At 38.1% G+C, this 17,671-nt stretch overlaps 1 pseudogene; it reads left to right on the forward strand.

Moving 5' to 3' along the window:
* The first annotated feature begins 15,888 nt into the window (after positions 1-15,888).
* On the forward strand, positions 15,889-16,542 carry LOC102856473 (annotated as a pseudogene).
* Positions 16,543-17,671: the final 1,129 nt, after the last annotated feature.

The following is a 17,671-nucleotide window of genomic DNA, read 5'->3' on the forward strand; positions in this document are numbered from 1 at the left end:
CAGGTGACTCAACGGCACATACCAATAACAATATAACAATAACAGTGTTTTCTTGCTCTGTTCTGATGTCTTCCTCTTGATTCAAGTATGTTGTTGTTGTTGTTAGGTGCAGTCAAGTCATAGACGACTCATAGAGACCCTATGAAACAAAGGTCTGAGTGATGTTCGTACATAGAGTTTCCGGGGCAAACCTTTTCGAAAGTGGATGCCACTCGTGCTTCTAGACTTGTTTTAGTCGGGAAGCTCAAGCCAACACTGTCCACCATGGGCACCCATTACCACGTTGTTCAAGTATAGGTTTTGCATAAGCACAATCAAGTGTTCTGGGAGTCAACCACAGTTTGTTGTGATCAACACAGTCAAAAGCCTTTGCATAGTCAATGTTGAATAGTAGCTATAGACTGGGAATCATTGCCTTATTCCTGACTTGAATTCTGCTTAACAAATAATCAATGGAGAAATATTTATCTTCTGCAGCCACTTGGAGGAGAAAATAGAGCTGTTTTCCCATAAAGATTCAGAGCTATGTAAATGCCATAGACAGTTCTATTATCTTCTACAGGTTTGCTGTGAGTTGAAATTTACTTGATGATTTTGACTTTGTACTTTTGGTTTGGAATTAAGGAATAATTTTATATTTTACTCCTTGTAAAGTATAGACTGCTTTGGAAAAGAATATTAACAGTAATGTGTGGCTATTATTATTTCTTTATCAACTGATGGGGTTAGTAAAAGAAAATCTAAGCATTTTTTTCTGGGCTACCTGATTTTTTAAACTGCTTTCCCTTGGAAGCCATTATTTGCTTTGCATCCACATAGCACTCATATTTAAAAAGGCAAAAGAAGACTTTGTATTAGGTTATAAATCTGATATGAGAGAAAACATAGATAGCTAAGATGGGTATATATTACCCTTAAAGTTTTGTTATTAATACAGTTCTAAGCATATACATTTGTTTTATGCTTCCCTTGAAAGCTTCTCAGTTGTTTAAAAAATAAGGAAGAAGAAAGATGTTGTCATGTCTCAAAGTAAAATTTTATTTTTACTATTAATTATTATTTTAGATGGCTTTCCCCTTAAAGGCAGCATTTTTCCTCTCTATTTCTCCTCTTACAGAAAGCCTAGCATGATCTGATTAATGGATTCCAGTTATTAAAAAGCAAAGCCAGCAAGAGAAGCATCTGGTAGGTAGATCTTGATTTTTACATTCCCTGAGGCAGAGAAAACTTGTTATTTGCTTCAATAAAAGATGGAGATGAGCAAATAAGAGGGAAATGTAAAATATCTCACATTTACCAATCCATATACATAAAACCATTCAATGTTAAATTTGTAATCACTAACTTTATCTACTTCTTTACAAAAATACAGAAGTATTGAAATTTTGGACAAAATATCTAAATTGTGTTTGCTTTAAACTCTTTGATCTCTATTTCTCCCATCATGTATTAAAGTTATAAGGGTTTACTGTATCTATCTCACAATGTCAACGGTAGGATCAGTTAATATAATATTATTTAAAAGCAAAATAAGACAAAAGATATACCTAGTCAGTATGGAGTCTAAGGTGATCCTGATCCAGGCCATGGTCTTTGAAATTACTTACTATGCCTCAGAAAACTGGACAATGACTAAGGATGATAGAAGGAAAATTGATGCCTTTGGTCTGTGATGTTGGAGAAGAGTATTGAATATACCATGGACTTGTAGGAGAACAAATCAGGTTAATCCTGGAGAGGATGAACCCAGACTTTTCCTTGGAGGGAGGGATTCTGAAGCTCCATCTAACATATTTTGGGCATGCTGCAAGGAGTCCTTGGGGGGGGGGGACATCATGCTTGGAAGGGTGAAGGGACAATACAGAAGAGGAATGAATGGAAGTCCAAAATTTCTGTAGATGTTCATTGAAATTAATTTAAAAAAAGTGGAAGACCCTGGATGACATAAATTAACTCAGTGACTGTGGTAGTGGGAGTATTTGTGGCAGAGACGATTTGGCTCAAGTTAGAGCACGATTCTGAGCTGTTGTACATAGGGTCACTATGAGTTGCAAATGACTCGACGGGACATAACAACAATTGTGGTTTAGTCAATTCCAACTCATAGTAATCTTGTTTTCAATTTCTGAGCTCTAAATATTAATTAAAGGATGTTGTTTATCTTTCTACCATGAAGCAACTGGTGAATTAAAATGACCAACCTTTTGGTGAGCAAGTCCTACACATTGTACCACCATGTCTTTTATTGTAAACTTTTGATTCTGAAAAAAATTTTACATGGCTTTCTTACAAAGTTTGTATATTTTGTATACAATATATTTGTATGCATTGTATACAATATATTTGTGTATATTGCATTTCACACTATTCTTCATTTTGTTTCATACTATCATTCCCAGGTATTATGCTTTATAAAATTAATCATCACTGGACTATGCCCACCATTACCCTGTCTTTTCAGGTCTCCACAGGATCTTTCTTATTTCTTTAGCCCATCCCTTCACTCACCAAATTGTGCAACCTTGTGAATCCCCCCCTACCCATCCTCACTCCTCTGTTCCCATCCCTTCCTCCTCTGGATTCCTATACATGTTTTACTACTTACGCTTATATTTTTACATTAATGATGTTACACAGCATTTGCCCTTATGAGACTGAGTTAGTTCACTTAGCATAATACTCTCCAGTCTCTCCCAAGTTAGGTAGTATTTCTTGAAATCATTGCTCCATATGAGTGCTACATAATATTCCATTGTGAGAATGCACCACAATTTCTCAATCCATTCCACTGTGGTTGGGCATTTAGGCTGTTACCATGTTCTTGCAGTGTGAATAATGCTACTATGAACATTGGTGCACAAATCTGTTGTGTCTCAGTTTTGTGCTCAACAAAAAGTTTTCCAATAGGGTAAAAAACAACACCATTTTGCAATACCATCTCAGACAAGGGTCACATAACAAAAGATTACATAATATTCCTGGGCCTCCATATGAAAAAGACCTATAACCCAATTACAAAATGGGCAAAAGACATGGAAAAAGGTTTCACAGAGGAAAACATTTGGATGGCCAACATACACATCAAGAAATGCTCAACATCACTGGCAATGAGAGAAATGCAATAAAACCCACAACGAGATACCATCTCACCCCTGTAGCAGTGGTAAAGTTTAGCAGGGCAGTAAGTAAAAAATAATGGAGAGGATGTGAAGCCATGGAAACTCTCATACACTGTTGGTGGGATTGCAAATTGGTACAATCACTCTGGAAGACATTTTTAGGTTTCCTCAAAAAGTTGGACATAGAAACTCCACATGACTCAGATATTCCACTATTGGGAATATAACTGCACCCCCAAGTCTTTTTTTTAATATAGTATGCCTTTCAAATTGTTGTTGTTGTTGATTGCCATCGGGTCTAGCATGACTCATAGTGAACCCATAAACAAAAGGCCTGAAACCCTTCTACAAATATCACCATTTATCAAAGTTCACAGAGTTTCCAGAGACATGTTCTTTAGGAAGTGGATACCACTCCTGCTTCCAAACCTGTATAAAACTGGGAGCTCCACCAAACACTGTCCACCATGGGTAACTCTGATGGCATTTGACATCCCAATGGCATAAAGTTCATCATCACAGAAACTCCAAGTTACCTCAGTGCAGCATACAGAAGTGTGCTGTATCATCTAGAAGAATGTTCCCTCCAAAAATATAATAACAACTGACTTTTAAATACAAAAACCCTCCCCGAAGTCTTGTTGACTCTAAACATGAGGCTTAAATAAAAAGCAATGAAAATAGTATATTTTTGTTCTTATTTACCATTGGGGCACCTGTGATGTATAGCGGGCCTATGTACAGCAGCTCAGGAGCCTGCCCTGCCCTGAGCCAATCTCATTAATACTGACACAGCAATCCCCATTGTCCCAGATACTCTATTAAGCCATCTCATCTGTGGTCTTCCTCTCCTGCACTGTTCCTCCACCCTTCTGAGCATAATGTCCTTCTTCAAGGACCAGTCTTTTCTGGCCACATGCCCAAAGTAAGTGAGGTGGAGCATCAAAATCCTAGCCTCCAAGGAGAAACTTGGTTTTACCCTCTCCAAAACAGACATATTTGTTTCCTTGGCGGTCCATGGTATGTTGAAGACTCTTCCCCATCATCACAACCCTAAGGTATCTATTCTTCTGTTATCCTTGATCAATTGCCAGCTATCTGAAGCATAACAAGTAATTGAGAAAACCATGGCCTGTATTAAGTGCACCTTTTTCTCTGGACTGACATCGTTGCTCTTCAGCATTCTGGAGAGGTCCATGACAGCAGGTTTTCCCAATGCAATTCATCTTTTGATTTCCTGACTGCTAGTGCTAAGAGTGTTGACTGTGTAGGCAAGCAAGCTGAGATTGTTATCCTCAATCTCATCTCCATTTGTCATGGTACTGGTGAGAATCTTTGTCTTCTTGATTTTGAGCTTCAACATATATTGAAGACTACAATGTCAAGAAGACAAAGATTCTCACCACTGGACCAATTGACAGCGTCAGGGTGGATGGCGAAGAGATTGAGATTGTTCACAGCTTCAGTTTGCTCGGCTCCACAGTCAACACTCTTGGCACTAGCAGTCAGGAAATCAAAAAGCGTATCGCGATGGGAAAGTCTGCTGTTAGGGACCTCTCTAAAGTACTCAGGAGCAACGGTGTCTCTCTGGAGACTAAGGTGCGCCTGATACAGGCCATGGTCTTTGCAATTGCCTGTTATGCATCAGAGAGCTGGACAATGACTAGGGAAGACAGAAGGAGAGTGGATGCTTTTGAGCTCTGGTGCTGGAGAAGAGTACTGAATGTACCATGGACTGCCAGGAAAACAAACAGATTCATCTTGGAGAGGATTAAACCAAGCTACTCCTTGGAGGCAAGGATTCTGGGGCTTCGTCTGACATACCTTGGACATGTTGCCAGGAGGGACGGGTCCTTGGAGAGGGACAGCATGCTTGGGAGGGTGGAGGGACAGCGCAGGAGGGGAAGACCCTCTATGAGATGGATTGATTCGGTGACTGGGGTAATCGGGATGGGTGTGTCAGAGGCAGTGCGGTTGGCGCAAGATAGAGCAGGGTTTAGGGCTGTTGTGCATAGGGTCGCTATGAGTCGCAAACGACTCGACGGCACATAACAACAACAACAGTTTTTGATCTTCAGTTTCAGCAAGCAAGGTTGTGTCAGCTGCATATTGTAGGTCATTGAGTCTTCCTCCAATTTTGATGTCACACTCCTACTCAAAAACCCTGCTTCCCAAATGATCTATTCTGCATACAAATTGAAAAGGTATGGGGACAAGATGCATCCCTGACACACTCTTTTCCTGATTTTGAACCATGCATTATTTCCTTGCTCAATTCTGAGGCTACTTCTTGTTCCAAGTGTAGGTTTCTCATAAGCACTATCAAGTGTTCTGAGATTCCCACTTTCCTCAAAGTTAGCCACTGTGTGTGTGTGTGTGTGTGTGTGTGTGTGTGTGTGTGTGCGTGCCAGTCAAATGCTTTTGCATAGTCAATGAAATACAGATGGACATTCTTCTGGTACTCTTCTTTCTACTAAGATCCATCTGACATTGGCAATAATGTTTCTAGTGCCATGATCTCTTCTAAATCCTCTTCAGCAGGATTTTGCTTGTGTGTGATGTTAGTAATATTGTTCAATAATTTTCACACTCTGTAGGGTCACCTTTTTCAAATGGGAATAAATATGGATCACATCCAGTCAGTTGGCCAAGTAGCTTTCCTCCAGATTTCTTGGCACAACTTGGTGAGCATATGCAGGGCAGCATCTGTTTGCTGAAATATGTCAATTGGTATTCCATTAATTCTTGGGGCTTTATTTTCTGCTAAGTTCTTCAGAGCAGCCTGCACTTCCTCCTTCATCACCATTGGCTCATGATCATTTGTTGTTTCTTGAAATTCCTCTGTGTCAGCCAATTCTTCTTGGTACAATGACTCTGTACACTCCACCCATCTTCTTTTAATGCTTCCTGAGTCAGTCAATATTATGTATGTATTATTGTAAATTAGGATAAACAAAAAAAAACAGATAAAAGAAAAAGACTTGAGCCCACAATATATTAATTAACAATACGTTTACAGTTCTGAGGGAGCTCTGTTGACATACTGGTAAGAAGCTGCTCTTCAATCACAAAGACATGCAGTTTTAATCCACCAGTTTGTCCATGGGAGAAGGATGGGAAATTTCCTTCCATGTGAGTTATTGCCTCTGAAAACCCACTGGAGAGACAGCTGTGGGTGAATTCTTATTCAATGGTACTCAACAACAACTACAATATTCACAGTTTGGAGTTCTGGTGGCCTAACCCATAGCGAATTGTGCTGCTAACTCAAAGGTCATGCATGCCTTGGGGTTTGAATCCACCAGCAGCACTGTGTGAGAAAGATAGACAAACTCCTCTTGTGTAACACACAGCTTTGGAAATTCAGTAGGAAAGGTCAGCTATGATTTTTTTTTTTACTCCATGGTAATGATATACTTTTAAAACCTATTCATATAAGTTTGTCATAAGGTGGTAGCCTGGGTTAATGAAAACTATAGAACTGAAATTTTAAATATCATTAGTCACTCATTGTAGACAGATTTTAGTAGATTTTACAGACTAAGACTAGAAAGAATATTCTAGGATCTATTTCTAAAGGAAATAAGCTAGTGATAACCTTTTGAATAACAGAACTCAGATATAATTTCAGAAAATGATCACCTCAGATTGGCAAGCACTCATAATACAAATGGAAAAAAGCTGCCTCTTCAATATAAAGGCAACTTTAATGATCTATATGGAATAAAGTTTTCAGAACTTTCATCTACTGTTGGAGCACAGCTAAAAATTTTGCTATAAAGTAATATAAAAGTATAAATATTCACTTAATAAAATTATATGATTAACTACATTGAAACAGTATTAGAAAGAAAAATAAGAAATGAGAACTAGCTTTAGAGGGTAAAGTAGAGAAATTAACACATGAAGTTAAAACTGATACACAAACAGAAACCAATTCGTTTAGAAATATAGAGTGATTATGGTGTGTGTGTGGGGGGGAAGGAAAACCAAACAAACCAAAACCCCCAGTGAACAGAATTGAATGTAGTTTCTTTAAGAAGCAAAACCTTAAGGTATGGTAAAGGAGAATACTCATTTTAAAATGTATTTTATAAATATATAGATCTTAAGTACTTATAAGTAGATATGAGTACCTCTAAGTGCCTATGGCCTAATGGTAAGAAGCTGCATTGCAATCCTGAAGGCACAGGGTTCGAATCTACCAGCTGCTGTGCAGAGACAGATGGACAATCTCGTCCTGTGTGATTAACTGCTTTGGAAAACTTGCTGGAGGGTCAGCTATGTGTTGGTTCTGACTTGATTGCACACAATAACAACAAGAAGTGCCTAGTAATACTTATAAATAAATATGAATATTACTTTGATAAAAAGCATACTTGGAAAATATGAGTCAGACATCAAATGCCAACAGTTATTGTTTTGATTGCAGAATGTAATAGTATTATTTTAATCTGGTGATACTTCTTTTATGAAGTGATCAGTAACACAGTACACATTTAATCTAGTGCAGATTCATGATGAGAAGGTTATTTTTCTCAAATTTCAAATTTGACTTTTATTTTTGTCTTTGTCAGTTTCTTTTGGGGAAAAAATACCAATAAATAGTGCTGATTACAGTCTATTAAGAACAGATGTATACTGTTCCCATAAGGAAGTGGATCAAATGGACATAAATTGTTCCTCTTTTTTTATGTCAGTCATCAGAAATGGATACCAAAGCAGGAAAAATATGCATATTTATAATATATGTTAGTGGAAAAAAAAGATATTACTAGCCTACATGTTCAAAATAAAAAAGAAAAAATTTCTTTTCTGTCTAGGGACAATAGACAAATGACAATGCAATCTTCACAGTTACTAATTAGATCCCATGGCATTTGTAATGGTCTCAAAAGTGAAAAGTTGAATATCTGAATTTAAACAAAACACTTTTCCTAGAACCTTCCATTTGTTTTGTTTTTTAAGTGCAGCATGTAGGATACTGGACAACGGTAGAATAATGCATTTTCACATTCTTGGGAACATCAAGATTTATTATCAGGAGTTCAGCACTGATTAATGGTATCACAATGAATACCAAAAAGGAGCCAGGAAAGATTTGTCACTTATTATAAAGTGTAGTCACATTTGTTTTAGTTTCTTGCTGAGAGTCCAAAGAAAAAAGTCATTACTTTCTGAATGAAATATTGCATGCCAGATATTAATAATAGGGCATCAGGAACTCCCCAGTTGCCCTGGATTATCTTTATGCATACAAGTTTGGAAGGGAATTGAGTGAATTGTTTAGGGTTTAGGAATACTTGAGAGTGATAACGTGACACAGGGCAAGACTCCTTCAGGTCACAAGATAATTGTTAAACTGGAAAAATTTCTTAGCTTCAACCTGAATTCCTCTCTACTTCAGAGTTTTTCTGTATCCACTGTTATGAGCCAAGAGGAGATTTTGTTATGAATATATATTATTTTTTGTCTTCCATGTGACTTATACTTTGGTATATTAAATCATATACCTGATTTTCATAAACTAATTTCACCTACGAGAATATTCTACTCTATTTTACGGACACAATCTTGAATCACTAGCTTCAGGCTTCAGACATTGCTACAGCTAACTTAAGAAGGGCAGTAATATACCTCCATCTGATAGCTGATGCTAACATCAGTTTCCATTTTAAATATTTGATATATGTAGCTTTGGTTTGACAAGACCTTGAAATAAAATGCAATTTAGTGTAGTTAAGAGATGTAACTGTGGTTAAAGCCCACATACTTTCAGCATTTTTTATTGTTTGTTCCTGCCTTTGGTTGTAGTAACTGTTTCCTCTGACTATACAGATATGTGGTCTACTATACTTTCTCTCTCACTGTTTTTAAGTTGCACTCTCATTCTTTCTGTCTCTCTCTCTCATAATCAAGAACACATACAATTGGTGATGCTGACTTTGATAATCTAGGAAACTTATTTACAAATAACTTTATTCTACCACCAGAAAGAGTATGTTTTCAGATTTCTACATGAATTTATTTAGCTATTATATTTCTGTAAATGTAATTGAAAGTCATGTGGCTCAATTTATGGATGAATTTTTATACTGAAAACTCAAGCCAAATTTATTTTAACAAAATAGCTAAAAATTAATAGTGACCACACAAGGACTTCTAGTTGTCTAATCCTTATAGCATTGTGTTCCTAACCCAAAGGCTTTGCTCCTCTACTCTGTTGGGAGAAAGGTGGACAAACTCCTTCTACACAATTTAAAGTCTCAGAAAACCATTAAAGAGTCAACTTTGGGCTCGTTCTGATCTAAAGGCAACAGGTGTGAGTTTGAGTAGTCACAGATGATTGCAACAAAAGTAATAACAACAACCACTGAAGGGAAAAAGAAATCAGACAAACCATATGAAAACCAAGCAAATAAGATTTTAGAATTTTTGACCACTTATAATAATATATGTTTAGAAAATAAAAAAAATTAAATTATTAGAACAAGCAGAACCCTCAACTTGTCCTGAGAGCCCTGAATATTGGTTGGTTAAGTACTTGAACAAATGCAATATCTGATATTTTAATTGTCTTGCTTTGCATTGTTAGGTGTTGTCGACTATGACTTATTGTGACCCTATGACAAACAGATCTGAATCTTCCCTCTCCTGCACCATCCTCATGATCTCTCTAATAAGCTCGACAGCATTGTTACAGTCATTGTGTAAATCCATTTTGTTGAAAGTTATTCTCTCTTTCGCTGACCTTCCTCCTTTTCCAGAATGACGTCTCTGCCCAAGGAATGGTCTCCTAAAGTATGCGAGACAAGGTTTCATGATCCCTTTCTCTAAGGAGAATTTTGACATTACTTCCTCCAAGATTGATGTGTTTATTGGATTCTTTTTTGCTCATCCTTATCCATTGTGCAACTTTCAGATGCACAAAAAAGAAACTGAAAATACTATGGCTTGGATCAGCTGTACCTTACTTGAATACTTTGGAGAGGTTCCTGACAGCAGATTTTTTCCAATGCAACACATCTTTTGATTTTTTGACTGCTGATACTATGAGTGTATTTTAGTAGTTCTGTGAAATGTGCTACCAATACTAAAGCTCATCCTTTAACTATAAGGAAATACTTGAGTGTGTGGCAAAACTATGACAGAAATTAGCATTTAAATTAGTCTTAAATTAAAAATAGTTTTAAATTCCATGCTATATTCTCATCTGAACTAGAGAATTATTCATTCCCAGTTGAAATTACCACTGCCTGCTTTTGAGCTCAGCTGTTCCTGTTACTGGGATTTACTTTGGTTACTCTTAATATGTTTAAAAATGGATTATGACCTACTGTTGCATAGCAATTGTCTATATTTTTCCTCTTTTCTGTTTTATATGGATTATGGCTATAGAGTAGGAAAAATACATTCCATCATTCTGTTAATCTCAGAAAACTAAGGGAGTACTTACTATGTTAAATAGCCTGGCCTTTGCGAGGAAAACTAGTTCTGACCACTCCATACCCTTGACTATGGATTTGTTAGGTGGTAAATAAGGTAGTAGGTGGGAACTTCCCTCTCCCACTCATGTATCAGTAATTAATTATTGAAGCAGGGGCTCCATGAGAAAGTCCTGGCTGCAGAGTAAAATAGATAATCCATGTGGTACTATGTGAAAAGCACCATAAACATGTGAGGGAACCAATACCAATAAAAACATAATTCACAAACATATCAGGAGGAAAGAGTATTTTAAATTTAATCTGGTCAAACCCACCCCCTCATAATTTCATTATTCCTAGAACTTCTTGTAAGTGATTACTTATATTACTATTAAAATTTCCTATACATTTTTAGGGGCTAAATTTGAGATACAGTGAGAAAAATTAAATTCAACAATGTGGTAAAGGAAGAGAGTAAAATGAATGATGAATGAAGGGATCCTTCAACTTTCTGAGGGAATCTCATTGTGAGATTATTGTAGTTGTTCTTTCCTTTTTCAATTTTTTTTAATATTCTGTTTGCTACTTCATTCTCATACAGACACTGAGTACTCACGATTTTCTAGAATTTACAAATATGGGGGGTATCTATATAATCTCTCCCCTTGAAGGAGTCCAAACTCTGACTAAGGAAGAAAAAAATGTTACCTAAAAATAGTCATGCAGTACGTGAATTACCAAACAAAATACCATGGCAAGACTAAGGGAGTTTCTAGGAATGATTACAAGAAGAGGTGAATACTTGAGCTGGATCTTTAAGAGGACTTCTCTAGGGTAGGTGGAAGTTGACAGAATGCTAGGTAATCAAGCATAAAGTCTCTGATTGGTAATAGTCATAAATTATCTGTCCCTAAGTTTGAGATATATCTGAGAGAAGTGGAGAAAGCTCTGAGGGTAGCAGAAGCTGCCTTCTATGGATTATTATTGGAATGAAATTCAACTTGACCGGGCAAAGAATTTGTTTGTTTTTTAACTTTAGAGATTTGGGGAGTCTAAGCAGAAACAAGAAGTAGAAAAAAATAAGTTGGACTCAAGAATTTACAGTAAATAGGGCCTTATCTTGTTTTATGCAGAATAGTACCTGGACAGGTGATTTCAAACGCCAAAGGTATATAGTAACTTAAATGTCATAAGACAAAGCCTTTTCTTAACTAATGTTAGTCAGTTTGCTTAATTGCCAATTTTCTTTTATTTACAAATCTAATTCTACACCTTATGCAATTCGTAGTGTGGTAAGAGGGATAAGAATTTAAAATTCCATTAAAGAACAAATATCTACATTTTAATAATTTTCCTTTAGTAGTTTATATTTAGTTAGCTCCTCCTAATCTGAAGATATACATAGAATTCACCTCTATCAAGCCTTTCTAAATCACCCTGATTATCATAGAAAGAACATTTTTAACACATTATATTGATGTTGTTGCTATTAATCACCATCGTGTGGTAGGCAACTCATAACAACCCTATGAATGAAAGACCTGAACTCTTGTATAACTTTCATAGTTTTCCCAAGTTCATAGGGTTTCCAGAAACAAGCTATTTCAGAAGTGAATGCCACTGCTGCTTCCAAGCTTGTTTTAATTAGGGAGCTCCACCTAACACTGTCCACCATGGGTAACCGTTTTCACGTTTGGCACATCAGTGTCACAGTGTTCAGCATCACAGCAACCATGAGTTACCGTTGTACAGCAAATGGAAAGACCATTGCTATATCACTTAGAAGAATGCTTGACAAAACATTGTTAAAACCAGGTTCTCGGGCTGCAGACCCTCAGGCCCAAATATTTTTTTTTCAATAGGAAGCTGAATGCAATCAACTCACATCCAATGGTGAGTAATCATTCCACCCTGATCCTAACCAGAACCAGAAAACACACCTTATATTACACATTATATTACCTCAGCTAAATTGGATAATTATATCAATACAGCAAAGAGTTTGGCAATATACTTGTGGTAAGCACACAAGCCATTTGGTAGTAGGATTGTGTGAATCTAAGAAACCTACTCTTGTTCAAAGAGAGCAAGGGAATCCTGAATGGGTTTAAAATCAGGAAAGATATACATCAAGGTTCTATCCTTTCTCTAGCAATATTCAATCTGTATACTAATCAAATGGTTCACACAACTGGACTCTATGAAGAAGAATGCAGCATCAGGATCCAAGGAACATTCACGAACAACTTGTGTTTTGCAGACGACACAAATTTTCTTGCTTAAAGTGATGAAGATTTGAAATGCTTGTGGCAGAAGATCAAGGATGACAGTCTTCAGTATAGATTACATCTCAATATCAAGAACACAAAAAATTTCAACATTCAATTGATAAGTAACATCATGACAGATGGAGAAAAGATTGAAATTGCCAACAATTTTATCTTACTTGGATTCACAAACAACACCCTTTGTACCAGCAGTCAGGACATTAGGAGACATATTGCATTAGACAAATCTCCTATCAGGGACCTCTCCAAATTGTTGTTGTTGTTATGTGCCGTCGAGTCGCTTGCGACTCATAGCGACCCTATGTACAACAGCCCTAAACCCTGCTCTATCCTGTGCCAATCTCACTGCCTCCGACACATCCATCCAGATTACCCCAGTCACTGAATCAATCCACCTTATAGAGGGTCTTCCCCTCCTGCGCTGTCCCTCCACTCTGCCCAGCATGATGTCCCTCTCCAAAGACCTATTTCTCCTTACAACATGTCCAAAGTATGTGAGGCGAAGCCCCAGAATCCTTGCCTCCAAGGAGCAGCCTGGTTTAACCCTCTCTAGGATGCTCTCCAAATTACGAAGGAGAAATTATATTAGTTTGATGACTGATTCAGGCCATGGTCTTTTACATTACTTGCTTTCCATCTGGAAACAAGACAATGAATAAGTGTGACAGAAGAGCTGATGCCTTTGAACTGTCGTATTGGAAAAAGAATACTGAATATCTCATGAGTGGCAAAATGAGCAAACAGATATGTCTAAAAGAAAATGCATTCAGGATGTCCCTTGGGCAGCAAATATGACCAAGATTATATCACATAATTTGGACTATGCTATTCCTTGCATAGGGACATCAGGCATGGAAAGAAGGTCAGTGAAAGAGAGGAAGTCCCTCAGTGAGATGGATTGACACAGTGACTGTAGTATGTTAAAGATCATGCTGCAATTAATTGAAGAAGTTAGTTGCGATCAAGCACAGAATACAGGTTGGGGCTTGGTAATAGGGGAAAAGAAATATAATTGTAGGAGGAATTTTGGAGAAGGCAAGATTGCTCTTGACACTTAAATGACTCTTGAAGGTAAGATTGTGATGTTTTGAATTTGTACCTGTTTTCAATCACTGGAATGTAAAAATCATGCAATATTTATTAAAATTGCTTTCAAAATGGTACATGGGGGTCCCAAGAAGGAATAGGCAAAAAGCATGAGTAGAGATGGGAGTGGAACATTTCATGAAGAATGTAATACTAAGAAATATAGATTGTTAGGATGTTATAGCAAAAAAGTTTAATGGCAGAATAGTAAACAAAGCCAAATAATTATATTGTAAGCACTAAGGAAAAAGTTGTTAAATTTGGTAATTAGGCTCCTGCTGGTGAAATTAATGACATTTAAATAATTCAAAATGGCAAAGCTAAGTAAAGAGTGGCTTAGTTCATTTAAAATCCAAAGCTTGGACAATAGAGTATGGGAGATGAAATCTGTGTTTACTTACGCATTTCAGGTAGGGACCAACAACAACAACAACAAAAAAAAAAAGACTGAAGATGCTATACTCTAAGAAAATGTGTGAACAGTGTCTTGGAGGAGGAAATGGGTTGTTGCTAGCCATGGAAAGAGAAAAAATACATGTGAAGAGCAAAATAGAGGAAGAAAAACAGGTTTGAATAAAGAGTACTTGTAAATAGTGAAAAGAGAATATGGGTAAATATATGATAAAGTGGCAATCTCATCTATTTGTAAAATAAAAGATGAGATTATTTAACAAGATTTTGGCTGGTAGAAAGGGATTAAGATTTGAGACACTTCCAAATTTAAGGAAAAAAGCTACTGCTAGAAAACGGATAGATGTGTTGAAAAAGCCTTCCTACTCTTTTGTTGTTATCACTGCCATCCTTGTCACCACTCATCTCTATTGTTTCTGCCTGGGAGAATATACCATTATCTGCATCATGGTGAATTTTGCAGTAGATCAGATCTGGGTCATTATGAACAAGAAGACCAACATTTGTAAAATACCTGTCACGTCATCACCCATTTGGACCACGGCCACTCCACACTGATGGACTCCCTGATCTGCAAGGCCAGTGTCCTTGTCTCTGTGTTGTCCGGGGTGATCCTGATGAACAGAAGCCTACATCACCATAAAGTTCATCATCATCTCCCTCTTCTATGACCTCTCCAAAAACAACCTAAACTTCATCAAGCAGAGCAAGAATGGCTCTGGCTTTCTCATCAGCTTCACCAACTCACCTGGGCAAGTGAACTTCTCCTCCATGATGACTACTGCCAACCATGTCACCAGTGGAGGTAGGGTGGGGTACTACATATCTGGTGCATGGGTGCAAAGAGAGATGATGCTATTGCAGGCAATTGATTAGCACATCAAGCTGGTGTAGATGATGAATAAGTTGGACCAGGTCATGCTAGGGCTGAAGCTGGAGCTCAAGGAGCTCCACTATAATTTCCAGTGCACTGTGGAGAACATCAAATTCATCATCTCCACCTATAGCAAAAGCGATAGGCTCCATTGACAAGAATATGCTCAACACTGTCCTGAACACTGCTGGCTTTGGATCCAGCCTTCATGGTTGACCCTTCCTCTTAAGTACTTCACTGCCAAGGGAAAGGGCCAGATGAAGCCTACTGAGTAGGCCGAGAAAGTAGAAGACAAGAAAAAACCTCTTGTCATGGAGGCCAAGCCATGAGATCCAACTTGGTCAGGTCCTTCAGACTCTCCACCAGCCTGGGCAGGTTGGTAGTAGTTAGGCAAGTACGTCATTACCAGGGTCAGTGAGTTGCACCTGGGGATCTGCCTGAAGGACCAGGAGGAGGATCATGCCTGCATCCACATCAAGAAATCTGAGCAGGTAGTTTCTTATTGAGAGACAATCTATGAGGAGTTCAATGTACGCCACCTTTTCAATTTCCCCAACAAGCATAATAAGCTGTGTGTGAAGACTTGGCCATTCCTGATTGTCTAGCTTAGGGCATCAACGGGTGAGGTAGTCCAGAAGCTCAAGCAGAGGGTCTGCTATCTGGTTGAGAAGAATGAGTGGAACATGGCTGAAGTCCTCAAGATCTGGCGCCTGAGAGCACCAGCTCTAACATTCTCACCAAAATCAAGCAAGGGTATGTACTACCTCAATGAAATCAGGGACAGCATAGTGATTGTTTTCTCCTTGGCCACCAAAGGGGATGCTGTGTGGGAAGAATCGGTAGGATGTGTGCTTCAACGTCCTAGATGTGATCTTGAAAACTGGTGCCATTCACCACAGGGGTGGCCTAATGACCACTGCCCAGTGCTGTCGCTATGCCATTGTATTGACAGCCAGTCCCATCTCATAGACCCCATCTCCCTAGTGGAGATCTAGTGTCCTGAGCAAGTGGTCAGTGGCATCTAAGTTGTCTTTAACAGGAAGTTGGGCCAAATCTTTGAGGAGTCCCAGGCAGCTGGCACTCCCATGTTTATTGTGGAGGCCTACCTGCCTGTCAACAAGTCCTTTGGCGTCACAGCTAACCTGATATTGAGTGGACAGATCTTTCCGTAATGTATGTTCAATCACTGCCAAATCTTGCAGTGAGACCCCTTTGGCAACATCAGCTGTCCCAGCCAGGTGGAGGCCAAGACACACAAGGACAAAGGCTTAAAGGAGGGCATCCTGACCCTGAGCAACTTCCTGGATAAATTATCGGTGGTCCACCTGGCAGGTTGAACCCAACTAGTATGCCCACAGCAACCCATCCTCACACTCTCAAACCTGGAGACATCACTGTCCAGCTGGGCCAACTCTGTGCCATTTCTCACACCCACTCAGGCCACATCTCTCAATATTTACTCAAAGATGAGAGAAAGGAGGTGGAAGCAGCCCCTTTCAGGGACTTATTTGGTTGGTGGGGGCATCAGATGGAAACACAAATGTCCAAAGCCTTAAAAAAGTTAGTGCTTTAAGTAGTTTATTAGAAAGAGTGGCTTAGGGGCTTCCTTACCCTTCCCTGAGATGGGGGCAAGGACAGGATAGACATGTTTCTATGAACAGAAACTAGAAGGCAAGAAGTTTTGTGTTGTGTCACTGAGCATTGTCAGCTGTTAGTGCCATGGGGGTAACAAATTGGATATGGTGATGACTGACAGAGAAAAAAAATAATAAAAGCCTTACTAATCATAGTAAGTCAGAAAAAAAATAACATTAAAACCTATAGCAGGGAAAATACTCACATTCCAATGACTCTTGACAGATATTCTATAACTTGAGAGCATACGAAAAGATGAATTGCTCAGAAAAATGATTCAGAGACAGCCTGGCCATAGGTTAATGACAACAAAGGGTGTTAGAACTGTGCACAGGTGACTGACGATATTTCTGACCAAAAAAAGATTCAAGTGTAGACAATGGAAATACAGACTGAGGGAAATAAAAAAAAAAAATGGCCATTCAAGGACAAACTATAGTAAATCAATGTGAATGATAATATGAAATACAAAGTATAACAATATTACAATACCAATAGTATGGCTGTCTTTGCTTCTTAATAACCTTCCTAGAGTTCTACAGACCTTAAAAAAAAGGAAGAAATAATACAGAAGCATGTAAGTAAAACAGAACCATTGTTTATCACATTCGAAGTCACTCTGCTAAGCTCATGGAGCTTTCCTAAGGAGACAAAATGTCACTGAGATATATCTTTTATTATAGTAGCAAATGATTAAGAAAATTCATCAAAATTAACTATATGTTGATGGTAAGATCAACAGGATAATATCTATACGCATACAAGGAAGTCCAGTGAATACCACTATCATTCAAATATATGCACCAACAACCAGAGCCAAGGAAGAGGAGA

The sequence above is a fragment of the Elephantulus edwardii genome, unplaced genomic scaffold (assembly GCF_000299155.1).
Source record: "Elephantulus edwardii isolate Elephantulus edwardi_28Jun2011 unplaced genomic scaffold, EleEdw1.0 scaffold00614, whole genome shotgun sequence".
NCBI lineage: Eukaryota > Metazoa > Chordata > Mammalia > Macroscelidea > Macroscelididae > Elephantulus > Elephantulus edwardii.